The following is a 16069-nucleotide window of genomic DNA, read 5'->3' as shown; positions in this document are numbered from 1 at the left end:
GGTGTGAGAGGGTTTCCCAGCCACCCCCTTCCTGGGGCCACAGTGCCTCCATGGTATGTGTTGGGGACATGTCACCAGGTGCAGCGTGCTTGTGGGGAGGACATGCGGGGTCTGTCTGCACGGCCCACGGCAGCTTTACCCGGAGGCGCTGTGCTGAGCCTGGTCTGTGCTCCCTTGGATGAGGACACAGAAGCTCACAAGCCGTCTTCCCACTCTGCCTCACCACCTGCCCACCCCTAGAGATGGTGCAAAAGAGGACAGACTGGTTTTCAGCCCACCTCTCACAGTTCCACTTTGCCCACAGCCCGGTTTCTGTCAGTCAGCATCCAACCAGGGACACACAGGCACTCCAGATATTTAAAATAGGGGTTTTCGTCCAGAGAATCATTGAACACAGCAACAAGAAGAGGCCAAACTCAGGTGGGGAACAACAGGGGGAAGCGGCCACCCCCGGAGGCTGGTAGAGGCCATGTTACCAGAGCGCAGGGATTAGGACCCCTGGGAGGAGCTGGGGACCACACAAGGCCTATCTGGTGGGAGCTGGGGCCTCAAGGAGGCATGGAGGCTGCTGGAAACAACCCCCCAGGCAGGTGTGGGGAGAAATAGCCTGGCTGGTTCTTTCCTCATGCCCTATAGGTTCTTCAGGTGCCTCTTAGTTTGAGCCGGCTGGAAGCCAGCTGAGCTGGGGTCCTGGGACAAGCACCCCCTTGCCACTCAGAGCAGGGGGCGGAGGTAGAGGAGGGGTCTGAGCGCAGGCTGACTGCACTGGGCGTGGCCTCGGTCTGCTCTGAGTCATGCCCAGCCTGGCGTTTAAGCCCCATGCTGAGGGGAGATGCAGACCCCGTGGAGGTTCTGCAGATCACTCACCTAGAGAGGAAAACGTTTTGGGGAGGGAGGGGTAAAGCCTTTATTCTCAGTAGTCGTCCCTGTTTTCTTTTGGGGGAATTTACCTGTTTAGCAACCCCTCGCCATTCCCCTCAGAAAAGCCATGTCCCAGTTTTCTGTCCATCCCTCCCCTCCGTTCCTCTGCCCCCAATTTCTGATTTGCCCTGCCAGAGAGCACTAGCCCAGACCATGCATCAGTGGTCATGAGTGTTTTCCCGGGATAATTCATTCAGAGCGTGGTATTAGTGTGGACTGTCTGTAAGTAGGTACCATCTACTAATCAATTTGTGTTGTGTTTCCAATAAATTTCTGGAGATCATGTCTGGTTTGATGCTGTCCTTTGCTGGGATGGTGGCTCTGCTGCGAGGCGAGGCTCTGTGTGTGCTTGGCCCAGCCCCCAGCAGCAGATGCTCCTCATCTTGGGTTCCCTCTCCCCCTGCGTAGCTCACAGACCAGCCCAGTGAGGCTGACTTCCCCAGCCACCCTGAGACTCTCAGACACCTATCCCCAGGGTCTGCATTTTCTTCTGCGGTCTCATCAGCCACATCCTGAGGACATGGGGGTTTCCTGAAGCTAGGTCACTCCAGGAGGGAGGTGACCTTGGACCCTTGTGTCCCCTCCCCCTGGAGGTAGGAGGAGCAGCCCTCCCCCATCCACCACTCTTGCACTGCTGTGCCCAGTGCTGCCCCCCCCTTCCCTACCCCCCCCCCCCCAAGAGCCAGGCTGAGAGCAGGTGAAGCAGACCCAGGAGCTACATGTCACACAGATGGAAGTCCAGCACCTTCTTCTCAGGCCTGTAAGTAGAATTCTTAAGAAATGTCGTAAAGGGAGAGAGAGCCTGATCCGAACATCGGGCATTCTCCTGTTTCCTGAGTTCCCTGAATGTTGAAACCTGCTTGGTAAAAATGAGTCTGTTGTGTATTTTACTGCTTCACACCTGTTTATGGTGTAGACTGTGTCCCCAGGGCTGTGCTAGAGCCTGTGTAGCTTCCCTTGGGACCCTTCAGCCCCGGTCTGAGAAGGACGTCTGTTTGGGACCCTTGTTTGCCAGGATTTGTGAGAAATGGTTTTCAAAGAGGTGGGGGGGTGGCGCTCACTTGGTTGAGCGTCTGACTCTTGATTTCAGCTCTGGTCATGATCTCACGGTCCTGGGATTGAGCCCCGTGCTGGGCTCCGTGCTGGGCGTGGAGCCTGCCTGAGAGTCTCTCCCTCCCTCTCCCTCGACTTCTCCCCCTCCCCACCTGTGCGCTCTCTCTGCCTCTCTCTCTCAAAAAATTAATAAGATAAATAAATTAAAATAGGAGAGAGAGATACAAAGTTTCCTTCCAGAGTTTCACTAGAGAAGCAAGATGTACACACATAGGGTCTAGGGTCACCAGAGACCAGGAGTCTTGTAATCGAGGTGGTTGTCTGTTCCGGCAGGAATTCCGGGATGGAGGGCTCAGGAAGGCAGGACTCGGTCAGGGAAGGTTTTGTAGAAGGAGGGAGACCTCTCAAGATGGAACACAGCAGCCCTCACTGAGAATTTTTTTTTCATCGTCTCAAGTGTGTTCACAATTGCTCACTGAAGCATTTTTATGATGATTGCCTTAAAATCCTTGTTAGACAATTCTCATGTCTGTGACATCGCAATGTTGACAATCTGTTGATTGTCCTTTCAAGCCGAGAATTTGCTGGTTCTTGGTATGTTCGTCGAATGCTTTTGATTGAAGCCTAGACATCTTGAGTATTATCTACGAAACTCTAGATCTTATTTAAACACTCTATTTTAGCAGGCCTTGTGCGGGATTGCTCTGGGACGCGATCTCATCTACTGCTAGATGGGATGCCGGTCTGGGATTCCCACTGTGCTTGCAGGGACACTGCAGAGGGAGAGAGGCTCCTCCTTACGGCTAGGTGTTTCGTTTTCTTTGCTAAGTTTTCTTTTTTTTTTTAAATTGAGAAGTAATTGATATATAACATTGTATTAATTTTAGATGTACAACACATAGATACAGGTACATATCACAAAATGTTCACCACAGTAAGTTTAGTTAATAGCCACCACCACACATGGTTACAAGTTTTTTGTTTTTCCTTATGGGAACTTACTCTCTTAGTAACCTTCAAATATACAAGGCAGTATTTAAGTATAGTCACCAAGCTATAAATAACATCCCCAGGACTTGTTTTTCTTATGACTGAAAGTTTGTACTTTTTGACCAACTTCACCCATCCTCTCACTCCCTACTTCTCGCCGCTGGCTGGCAACAACTAATCTGTTCTCTGTATTTATGAGTTTGGTTGGTTTTGTTGTTGTTGTGTTTTTTGTTTGTTTGTTTATTTTGTTTTGTCCTTAGATTCCCTATATAAGTGAGATTGTACAGTATTTGTCTTTCTCTAATTTATTTTAGCATAATGCCTTCAAGGTCCATCCATGTTCTCACAAATAGCAACATTTCCTTTTTGTGGCTGAATAATATTCCTGTAGTATGAGCATGTTTTCTTTTTCTTTTTTTTTTTAAGATTTTATTTATTTATTGGACAGGCAGAGATACCAAGTAGGCAGAGAGGCAGGCGGGGGGAGGGAGGAAGCAGGCTCCCCGCTGAGCAGAGAGCCCGCTGCAGGGCTCAATCCCAGGACCCTGGGATCATGACCTGAGCTGAAGGCAGAGGTTTTAACCCACTGAGCCACCCAGGCGCTCCCATGCATGTTTTCTTTATCCATTCATCTCTCAGTGGACACTTAGGTTGTTTCCAAGTCTTAGATATTGTAAATAATGCTACAGCAAGTGTGTGTGGGGGGGTGCAGATTTTTTTTTTAAGAGTGATTTTGTTTCCTTTGGGTAAATACCCAAAAGTGGAATTGCTAGATCATATGGTAGTTCTATTTTTATTTTTAATTGTTCTCATTTTCATTCATCTCTAAGGATTTTCTTATTTATCCTATGATTTTTAAAAAGATTTTATTTATTCATTTAACAGAGAGAGAGACAGTGAGAGAGGGAACACAAGCAAGGGGAGTGGGAGAGGGAGAAGCAGGCTCCCTGCTGTTCAGGGAGCCCGATGTGGGGCTCGATCCCAGGACCCTGGGACCATGACCCGAGCCAAAGGCAGACAATGACTGAGCCACCCAGGCGCCCCATATGTTATGATTTCTTCTTTGACCCATGGGTTGTTTAAAACTGTATTTCATTTACACAGTTTTATGAATTTTCTAGTTTGGCTTTTTTTGATTTTTTAAAGATTTTATTTACTTGAGAGAGAGAAAGAGAGAGTGAGCATGTACAAGAGGAGGAGCAGAGGGAGAGAGACAAGCCGACTCCGTGCTGAGCATGGAGCCCTATGTCAGGCTCGATCCCAGGACCCTGAGATCATGACCTGAGCTGAAATCAAGAGCTGAAATCAAGAGCTGGTGGCTTAAACTGACTGAGCCACCCAGGCGCTTTTGTTATTGATTTCTAACTTCATCCTGTTGTGGTTGAAGATTCTTTGTATGATATCAACCTTTTTAAATCTGTTGAGACTTAATTTATGGCCAAACATATGCTCTATCCTGGAAAATGGTCCATGTACACTTGAGAAGAACGTGTATTCTGTTGTTGTTGGGTAGAATGTTTGTACATGTCGGCTAGGTCTGGTTGGTTTACTGGGTTGTTTTAGTCCCCTGTTTCCTTACTGGTCCCTATGTGGCTGTTCTGTCCATATTGAGGGTAGGGTATTGAACTTTGCTGTTGTAGAGCTATCTGTCCCTCCCTTCAATTCTGTCAGGTTTTGCTTTATATATTGTGATGGTCTGTCATAAAGTGCATGAGTGATTATAACTGTTATATCGTCTTATGGTACAGAACATTTTATCAATATTTAATATCCTTCTTTTGATGTAAAGGCTATTCTGTGATACTAGTATAACCGCCCTGCTCCCTTTTGGTTACTGTTTGCATGGAGTATCTTTTTCATCCTTTCACTTTGAACCTGTTTGTGTCTTTGGATCTCAAGTGAGTCTCTTGTAGACAGCATATAGTTGGATCATATGTTTTTATCCATTCTGCCAATCTCTATCTTTTCATTGTAAGTTTAATCCATTTACATTTAAAGTAACTACTGGTAAGGGGTGGGGGGACCTACTCTGTCATTATGCTATTTGTTTTCTATATGCATGATACCTTTCTATGTTTCTCATTCCTACATTACTATCTTCTTTTGTGTTTAGTTGATTTTTTTGGTAGCAAAGTGTTTAATTTCTGTTTGTGTATATTCTATAGCTATTTTCTTTGTGGTTACCATGGGGATTGCACCGAACATGCTAAAGTTATAACTGTAACTTGAATTTATACCAGCTTAACTTCAATAACATACAAAAAGTCTGTTCCTTTATAGCTCTGTCCCTACCCCTTTTGGTTGTTGATGTTACAAAATTACATTTTTATATATTGTGTGCCCCAAAACATAAACTAATGATTCTTTTAAGTGCATTAGTTTCCTAAATTATGTAGAAAAAAAGATTTGGAGTTAGAAACCCAAATTACAGTAATATTAGCTTTTACACTAATAATTTTTTTCAATGTATTAGTCTCTTCAGTCATGTAGAAACCAAAGCAATGTATAGCTAAAATGATTGTTACAATAATTCTTTGGGACGCCTGGATGGCTCAGTCGGTTAAGCGTCTGCCTTCAACTCAGGTCATGATCCCAGGGTCTCTCTCTGGCCATACCTTCGGACAGGTCATGATCTCGTTTCTCTCTGACAAATAAATAAAATATTAAAAATAATAATACTGCCTTGAATAAGTACCCATGTATTTATGTATCTACCTTTATTGAGATCTTTACTTTTTTTTTTTTAAGATTTTATTTATTTGACCAAGAGAGACAGAGACAGAGGGCATGAGAGACAGGAGAGTGAGTGGCAGTGGGGGGCAGGAAAGGCAGAGTTAGAGGAAGAAGCTGCCTCCCTGTTGATCAGGAGCCCAATGTGGGGCTTGATTCCAGGACACTGGGAACATGACCTGAGCTGAAGGCAGTCACTTAACTGACTGAGCCACCAGGTACCCTAAGGTCTTTACTTCTACATGTGGCTTCAAGTTACTGTCCTTTTTTTTTTTTTTTAATTTTTTTATTTTAGAGAGAGAAAGAGTGCACAAACAATCAAGAGAGGCATAGAGGGGGAGGGACAAGCAGACTTCATGCTAAGTGTGGAGCCAAGTTCCTGTCCTTCCCTGTCCTTTGATTTCAAAGAGAGTCTGTAAATTTGGATTAGGTCATAAATGCCCGTGTATTAATAAAACCCATGAATATGTGATATGAATCTCTAATCAAAAACCATTTGCCACTGTGGTGCTAGCACACCAGTGTCGCAGTAAAGTTGCAGGCACCTGGGTGGCTCAGTCGTTAGGCATCTGCCTTCTGCTTAGGTCATGATCCCAGGCTCTTGGGATCAAGCCCTGAGTTGGGCTCCCTGCTCAACCGGGAGCATGCTTTTCCCTCTCCCCTTACTCTGCCCCCACCCTGACTTGTGCTCTCTCTGTCCCTCTTTCTCTCAAATAAATAAAATCTTTTTAAAAAGGATCTTTTTTATAAAAGAAATGACACAGGGCGCCTGGGTGGCTGAGTGGGTTAAGCCTCTGCTTTTGGCTCGGGTCATGATCCTAGGGTCCTGGGATCGAGCCCCACATCAGGCTCTCTGCTTGGCAGGGAGCCTGCTTCTCCTTCTCTCTCTGCCTGCTGCTCTGCCTCCTTGTGATAGCTCTCTCTCTCTCTCTCTGTCAAATAAATAAATAAAATCTTAAAAAAAATAAAAGAAATGACATATATCTATTATTATGGTATCACACAGAATATTTTCAGTGCCCTAAAAATCTTCTGTCCTGTGCGAATTGGTTCCCCCAGTCTCCACCACTGGCACCCCTCCCCAACCCCCAGAGCAGCCACTCATCTTTTTACTGTCTCCATAGTTTGGCCTTTTCTAGAGTGTCATTTAGTTGGAATCCTACACCATGGTGATTCTTTCCCTTAGCAATATGCGTTTAAGAGAGGATTTGGTTTGGGGAAGACAAAATATCAAAAGCTTCTGTCAGGAGTTTTGAGCACTTAAGGTAGGATCATGGATTATTGAAAAACAGCACTTGGCTACCACATTTCTTTTTAAGTTTGTTTATTTTTTTAGTAATCTCTACACCCAACATGGGGCTCAAATTTATGATGTGAGGTCAAGAGTCGCAGGCTCCTCTGAGCCAGCCAGGCGCCCTTGGCTACCACATTTAACAAAAATGACGGTATGAGGATTGTTAAAGTTAACATAAAAGGAAACATGATTGTAAAGAACCTACCATGATTGTAAAGAACCTTAGCTCTTTGAAAAGTGAGAGGACTCTTTGTTCACTTAAATAATCAAGGACATGATAAAGTCAACCTAAAGCATAAGAAATTATTCTGATAAGACACAGAATCTTTGCCCTCGAAGCAGATAACTCAGAAGGTAAAGAAAAACCTTTAATCAAGCCTTCATCAGGAGAAGACTGATAATCCAGGAAAATTTTGTCATTTTATTTTTTATTTTTTTAAAGATTTTATTTATTTATTTGACATACAGAGATCACAAGTAGGCAGAGGGGCAGGCGGGGGATGGGGGGAAGCGGGCAGAGGCTTAACCCACTGAGCTACCCAGGCGCCCAGATTTTGTCATTTTAATAGAGAAAGCCAGATTCTAGTTTGGCATCAGCATAATATTTGACACTGAAACTTTTTTTTTGAAGATTTTATTTATTTATTTGACAAAGTGAGCGAGAGAGAGACAAGAGACAGAGAGCAAGCACAAGCAAGGAGAAAGACAGGCACGGGAGAAACAGGCTCCCTGCTGAGCAAGGAGCCTGATGTGGGGCTCGATCTGAGGACCCTGGGATCATGACCTGAGCCGAAGGCAGCCGCTTAACCAACTGAGCCACCCAGGCGCCCCTAAAACTTTTTTTGAAAATCATATAAATAAACCCATCAATCCTTAGCTAATTTTGACCACTCAAATAAAATTCCTTTCTGCAAAAGTACAACTTTCTATATCCATACACATCCTTTGTATTAAAACTTTTCAAGGTGGCAAAAATGGACATGTTTATTAATAGGCCCTCATATATATATCCTTCGGTACCATATAAAGAGCTAAAAATTATGCTTGAAATAATGTTTCAGTATTTTATTTTACTAAAAAAGGATTTACTAAAAAAGGCGCCTCAGTGGCTCAGTTGGTTAAGTGACTGCCTTCGGCTCAGATCATGATCCTGGAGTCCTGCATTGGGCTCCCTGCTTGGCAGGGAGCCTGCTTCTCCCTCTGACCCTCCCCCTTCTCATGCTCTCTCTCTCTCATTCTCTCTTTCTCAAATAAATAAATAAAATCTTAAAAAATTTAAAAAAAAGATTTAGGAATTAAATTGAACCCAGTTATTGAATCCAATTTAGAATCAGTCCAAGATTTTAGGTTACCTAAAGGTATTGGACACTATCTTCTAGGTGACACACTGCAAAATAAAATACTCTTGAAATTTACGTTTATCAGAATAATGATTCAATTTGGTTAAGTGCAAATTTTTCGTATTCTTTAACATTAAGTAGAAGTGGTGCTAGCTTATTTGATCAGTAAATCAGTAGGAGTTTAGGAAGAACATATCCAAATAGAATAAGATGTAAATTTATACTTAACACTGATAACTCATAGGAGACATAGCTTTTTTTTTGTTAAACTATATTAAATGAGTCTCATTAGTCTCATACAAAAAAATTTATATAAATTATGTGCTATTGAATTATTTAAACATTTGAGTTAGTGTGTATTTTTTTTTCCACAATGAAAGTATTAGAGGTTCAGTTTCCTTAATTTGGGGGAATTTTAGGAATGTTCAATTCATATAAGCTCCCATCTCTAAGATAAATAAATCTCAATCAGAATAGAGGTCTGTAAGAGATCTATAATCTAACTAATTTGATAATCTGAAGGTAAGAAAATACTACACACTCAGACACAAACATATAAACAGGCCTTATAGCATCAATTCTAAAATTTCAGCTATGGGTCAAGAATACACAGAGAAAAAACTCAGTTTTTTAACATTTCCTATCAATGAGCTGTTGTCTTCTAAGTAGGTACAAATTCTCAACTGAGGGGCGCCTGGGTGGCTCAGTGGGTTAAAACCTCTGCCTTCGGCTCGGGTCATGATCCCAGGGTCCTGGGATCGAGCCCCGCATTGGGCTCTCTGCACAGCAGGGAGCCTGCTTCTCTCCCGGCCTCTCTGCCTGCTTGTGATCTCTGTCTGTCAAATGAATAAATAAAATCTTAAAAAAAAAAATTCTCAACTGATGTGAGTTCAAAATAAACAAACAGAAGAGTAGCAAGCTAAATGCTTCATTGTCTTTCACCAACAAGGACAAGACCTCTATAAACCATTAAATCATTTTGCAGTGCTTTTCCTCATCCCTCCTGCAGGTCAATGGAAGCCTGCTAACCTAGGAGAACCCATCTCATATCTATCTCCTTCCCTCCCTCCCTCCCTCCCCTTCCCCCACCTTTCTTTCCCCTGCCCTCTCCTCCCTCCCTCTCTCTTTTTCTCTCTCTGATTTGGACTCCAAATCCCACTGTGTCTGGTTTGGCTTTCTTTTGCTTTCTATACAAGCAAGGTTTTTTGTTTGTTGTTAAAGATTTATTTATTTATTTCATTTAAAGAGAGAGAGAGAGAGTGCAGGGGAGAGAGAGAAAGAGAGAGCCCTGCGCAGACTCCATACTGAGTGCGGAGCCTGATGTGGGGCTGATCCCAGGACCTTGAGATCACAACCTGAACCAAACGAAGAGTGAGACGTTTAACTGACTACCCAGGTGCTCCCAAGCACAGGTTTGACAAGGCGCAAGAGTGGGGCAAAGAAGCCTGCAAAGACTATCTTATAAACTCTAGGTGTTGTTTACATATGATTGATGACTAGGTTTTTCCTAGAGAAGACTAGTCAAATTTCCTTCTTGGTTCCTGTTATTTTTAAAATTTTATTTATTTATTTTTTTAGAGTGAGAGAGAGTGCATGAGCATGGGGACAGAGGGAGAGAAGAGAGAGAATCTTAAGCAGGCCCAATGCCCAGCACAGAGCCTGACATGGGGCTTGGTCTCATGATCCTGAGATCATGACCTGAGCTAAAAGCAGGAGTCCAATGTCTAAGCAACTGAGCAACCCAGGCGCCCCTTGGTCCCGCTTCTTGAATGTAGCTCAACACTAAGCAATATTTACTGAAAATTCTGGAGTGACTCAGATTCTCCACTACCTGGCAAGCCTTCCTCTGCTTATTACAAATCAGAAAGGCCTAACTTACTGTCTGGACAGAGTCCTTCACTTCCATGTGAAATGGAAGCCCAGGGGACTATGAGTTCCTTACCCTCAGGGGTGTGTTTTGGCAAAAGTGATGGAGAAGCAATTTTGGTCACTGAAGACCAATATCCTTGTCCTGGCCACAGAGGGCTGTTAGGCTGGCCTGTTAGGTGGCCCAGCTCAGCACAAGGCCCCGGGCATCCTCTCAGTCATTACTGACTTGGCAGGGGAACAAGGCTCAGCCCAGCTCCATTGCCGTGGGTCTGCAGCCTGAGACCTATAGCTGGAGTCCCTGGATATTCACCATAAAGGACACCTGGATGGCTGGCGGTGTTCAAGTAGCAGAAATTGCTTCTGGCTGGCTTATACCCAGAAGGATTTATGTGGAGGATTCTGGGAGTTCCCTGACTCCAAAAATGTTGGGATGCCCCCAAACATGCAGGGCCTCCCTGGAGCATAGCCATGACCCTGATTCAGCTTCATTAGTCCAGTTAGTGTCTGGCCCAGGCGGAGGGAAAGATAGTGTTGGACCATTCTGGAGATGACTGTGGGGTGTCTGCTGCAACCACACAGATGCTACCAACCAAAAGAAGCAAAGTTCAAGATCAAGGTCTGGTAGGGTTGGTTTCTGCTGAAGCCTCTCTTCCTGGCGTACAGATGGCTGCTTTCTTGCTAAATCCTCAAAAGGCCCTTAAAGGTGGGCAGTTGGAAGTCTCTTATGTCTCTTCTTATAAGGACACCAGTCATACTGGATTAATGCCCCATCCTGATGACCTCATTTAACTTTAATTACCTCCTTAAAGGCCCTACCTCCAAATACAGCCTTATTAGGAGCCTGCCAGGAGGCTGGGGAAGCAGGGAACAGAACTGCTATGATTGGCCTATGTTAATCATGTCCCATGATTCCAGGGAATCCGGGGATGACGCCACCAACCTAGTTGAAATTCTGTTAACAAGAGTAAAGGAGGGGTGAGTGTTAGATGGACAACCGAGGGAGCAGCCACACCACTGCGTGGCTCCTGACCAAGCATTTGATCACACTCCACAAGCCCAGTAGCACAAGAGCATATTCATTCTGGCCACCTCCTCCCACCACCGCAGGCCCCCATGCACAGACCTGGGCCACACCGTCCAAGGCCTGGTCCTCTTCTGGTCCTTCAAATTTGTGAGCCACCAGCTCCTTCCCGTACATTTCTTAACTTACCCAGATGGTTCCTGTTGCCTAGCTTCAAAGAGTACTATTAAATACTCATTTAAAAGGTTATAATGGGGGGCGCCTGGGTGGCTCAGTGGGTTAAGCCTCTGCCTTCGACTTGGGTCATGATCTCAGGGTCCTGGGACCGAGCCCCACATCGGGCTCTCTGCTTGGCGGGGAGCCTGCTTCCCTCTCTCTCTGCCTGCCTCTCTGCCTACTTGTGATCTCTGTCAAATAAATAAATAAAATCTTAAAAAAAAAAAAGTTATAGTGGGACGGGACACCTGGGTGGTGCAGTTAGTTAAGCATCTGACTCACGGTTTTGGCTCAGGTTGTGATCCAGGTCCTGAGATGGAGACTGATGGCGCTCCGCGCTGAGTCCGCTTAAGACTCTCTCTCTTTCTGCCCCCTCCCCCCTCCCACCTTGCACTCTCTGTTTCTTTCTCTTTCTCTCAAATAAATAAATCTTTTTTTTGGTAAGATTTCATTTATTCACTTGACTCTGAGATAGCGAGAGAGGAAACATAAGCAGTGGGAGTGGGAGAGGGAGAAACAGGCCTCCCACTGAGCAGGACCCTGCTCATTCCCTCTCTCAAATAAATAAATAGTCTTTAAAAAGTAATAGTAGGGACACCTGGGTGGCTCAGTTAGTTAAGCGGCTGCCTTCGGCTCAGGTCATGATCCCAGGGTCTTGGGATCGAGTCCCACATCAGGCTCCTTGCTCAGCAGGGAGCCTGCTTCTCCCTCTGCCTCTGCCTGCCTCTCTGTCTGCCTGTGCTCACTCTCTCTGACAAATGAATAAATAAAATCTTAAAAAAAAAGTAATAGTAATAATGGTTTTTATATATAGTTATTTATTTATATAAATATATAAAATTTTATAAATATAATTTTATGTATAAAATTATAAAATATATAAAATTATATATAATATACATAAATATAAATATGTAAAATTTATAAATATAAATATATAAATTTATAGATATATATTTATAAATATATAAATATATATTATATTTATAAATATATATCTATAAATTTATATATTTATAAAAATGTATAAATTTATAAATATAATTTTATACATAAAATTATATTTATATATTTATAAATTTTACATATTTATATATTGTTATATATTATTTATATATTTATATATTAGATATTTACATATTATTTTATTTATATATTTATTTTATTTTTTACTTATTCATATTATATGTTATAAATGATATATTATATATTTATATATTATTTTATATATTTATATATTATTTATATAGTCATAGAATTTTTATGTATAAAATTATATATATATATACATATATGTGTGTGTGTGTGTGTGTGTGTGTGTGTGTATCTCCTCTCCTCACAGTCCATGGGGAAAGACCTCTCTTCTCTTTTTGGAAGGGAGTGGGTGGGGTGGGGCGGGGTAGAGCACCATACCTGGATTTTTCCCAATCTGCCTCCTTATTACAACCCAGGCATTCAACTCAGTAGTTCATGGGCAAGTGATATCCAACCCAGGCTTCTAGGATTGGGCTCCTGGCCCAAGCCCTTCTGCCCCACAGCCCTTGCTCATGTGCTCATGCGCCTCCTGGGCTGAGATGAGGCGCTAAGTGAGCCCATAAGCATGCACAGAGAGGGAGGGAGATGAGAACGGCAGCTCTGCGGCAGGTGAGCGTCTTCTACTTCCTAGGTCCTTGGCAGATATTACTAATCAATGGCATCACTTTCACACTGAATCAACTCAAAGCCAAGCCAGGCAACCAGGAACAATGAGAGTTGGTGCCCGGGGTGAAGCTGTTGACCCCTCTTGACCCAGGCCCAGAGGGGACCCAAAGGTCGGGGTAGGGTGGCTCTGCGTCAGAAGCCAGGCAGGAGAGCAGCAGTCACACACAAGCTGGAATTTCAAAAGCCCTGAGGTAGAGGGCAGGGCAGGGGAGGGGGGTGGGGTAGGGGAGTGGGGGGGTGAGCCAGGGATGGTCAGGCTGGCCAAGCAGAACTGCAGAGAAGGAGGTGATGATTCATGTGCATCCAGAACCTTACAGAGCACTTTCACTAAATGCCCACAACTCTTGAGGTTGAAATGACTCACTTCTGTATTATAGATGAGGCAACAGAGGCCCAGGGACGTGTGTTGGCCTGAAGTCACCGGTGGCAGCAGCTATCTGGTCGACCTGGAAGACACACTTCCTCTGAACTAATAGTTTAGAACACAGGTAAGCACAGGACGAAAGATCAGCTTCTCCTCAAAATTCATCCAGGAGCTGCAGTCGCCCGTGAGGGCTAGGTGCTAGGCTCAGCCAGGTGGTGCTGGGGAGCCCCCCATCAGGAGGAAGGGGGCTGGGAGCATGTGCTGATTCCTGGGGGGACGTCAACACTCGCACTCTGGCCTGGTTCAAGCTACCAGAGAGGCGTCCTTGAATTTGGAGTTGGGAGGAGATGAGCCAGGAGGAGGCCGCCCCTGGCAATGCCTCAGAGCGGGGGCTGCGTGGCTGCTGGCCATGTGTGGTTGTTCAGCTCTCCCTGGGCTCTGTGAGCCCCATGGGCTTGCCGCTGCCTGGGTGGGAGTTTCTTGCTCTTGCTTGTGAGTATAAAGGACCTAAGAACCCTCACTGACCCTGCAGGGGCATCAGTCTCCGGGCTTGTGTTCTGCCTTCCAGTTCCTCCATCTTCCCTACCCCCCTGCTGCTGCCTCAAGGGTTGGGATGGGGGGGAGAGCAGGGCCAAGCAGGAGCCCTGGACACTGTGGGGAAGCCTCCCTGGAAGGGGCTGGTGGTGCAGCCATCCTTCTAAGACCCTTGCCCGGAGCCCCTTCTTTTCCCTGTTCCCTTTGGCCCCTTCCCTCCCTGGGAGGTGGGGGGGAAGCGGATGGGCTCATAGCCAGGCTGGGCAGCAGCTGGCACTTGCTGTGTGCTCCCGGAAGGGAGTAGTAGGGGAGGGGGTAGGGCCCGAGGAGCTGGAAAGGTGCTCTCAGGACCAGGACTGTGTTCGAGGTGGGGCGGTCACTGGCCTTTCATCAGTCAATAGACCCTCTCTGCATCTCATTCTGGCTCACAGGGCAGAACCTAGAAGGGACCATACTCATTTCACAGAGGCACAGAGTGGCCCAGGGAGAGGCAGAGGCTTTGCATAGCTCAGGAGGTGGGCAGGATGGGGACCCACGCCCATGCCCTCTCCAGCCCGCCACGCGTGACCCTGCTGGCTCATACACCAGGGCCCATGCACAGGCAACTAGGCAGCAACCTGACTGCCCTGCAGGCTCATCGGAAGCCCTGCTAAGTTTCCCCAGCCGCGACCTTCTTGGAGTCACTTGCTTAGGAAACTGATCGTGGGATAACAAGGAGGGAGAGCTGCCACCTAGTGGCCGCATGCGGCAGGATGTTCTCTTGAAGGGTGGGAACGCTGAGCCTGGGGGTGGGACTGGGTGGAGTGGGGGTGGCCTGGCTGGAGCTGGGTCCTCTGGGCTTGAGGACAAGCTGGTCTGGGTGAACTGGAGTGAATGAGAAGGTGTACGGGGCAGCAGCCACTACTGAGCTCCAGGAAATGGTCTCATGCGGCCAGAAATTCTGGGTTTTTTTTTTTTAAGATTTTATTTATTTGACAGATACCACAAGTAGGCAGAGAGGCAGGCGGAGAGAGAGGAAGGGAAGCAGGCACCCCACTGAGCAGAGAGCCAGATACAGGGCTCGATCCCAGGACCCTGGGATCATGACCTGAGCCGAAGGCAGAGGCTTTAACCCACTGAGCCACCCAGGTGCCCCAGAAATTCTGATTTTTTAAAGAGAAGCCCAATATCCAAAATTCGATGTGAAATCTCTTGAATTTTAAACACTGGCAACTAGTTACAAAAACACTTATTTAAATGACAAACAAACTAAACACATTTTCAGGCTCCTCCTGGCAGGCAGGCTCTGGTTTTGAGCTTAAATGGAAATCTCATCCCTGGGGTGCTTCCCCCCACCAGCCACATCTGTGCCCACCCTGAGATGCTCCCTTACTGGTCCCTCCAGTATGGGACACTTCACACTCCCCTGAGCGAACCCCTGCTTCCAGACCCCATGGCTCCCCACTGTGAAGGTCATGCCTGGAGACCTTGACTCAGGTCCTTGCTGCAGTCCCTCCTCCCCAACCTCATTCTTGATCTTGATCTTGATCTTGAAGACTCAGAGGTAGGCCTTGCCCCAAACCACTGCTGTGCTATTGGGCTGATTTCAAAGCTTCCCACAGCCTGGCCTCCTCGCCCTCCCTCCCTCCCTCCCCCTGCCCCATACATGTTTCCACCAACCCACCTGGCAATACAACAGTTTTAGCCGCCCCCTCATCCCCCCTCAGAAACCACCAGGATCTATGATCCATTGGTCCCATCCTGGGTCCTGGGTCCCTCACTCGTCCCCCCAACTTCCACTCTGTGGTGCCCCCATCATGATCACCCTTGCTCAACAGATTCTCTGGTGCATCATCGACTCATGTGGGACCCAGCACCCCCCACTCCAACTCCCAGCTCCACAGCCAGCGGCCCCAGGGGGCAGAGAGACCACCTCGCTGCGCTAGTCCTGCAGAAATTCCTGCCACTAGCCTCTTTGGGTGGGAACATGGGGCTTTCCAGGAGCCCCACAGCCCTGCCCTGTGCAGCCTTGCCTCCTCTCTTGGGGATCTCTGGTT

This window comes from Martes martes (assembly GCF_963455335.1).
Source record: "Martes martes genome assembly, chromosome: 9".
NCBI lineage: Eukaryota > Metazoa > Chordata > Mammalia > Carnivora > Mustelidae > Martes > Martes martes.
The sequence above is the reverse complement of the archived record's forward strand: the minus strand, read 5'-3'. Positions refer to the sequence as shown.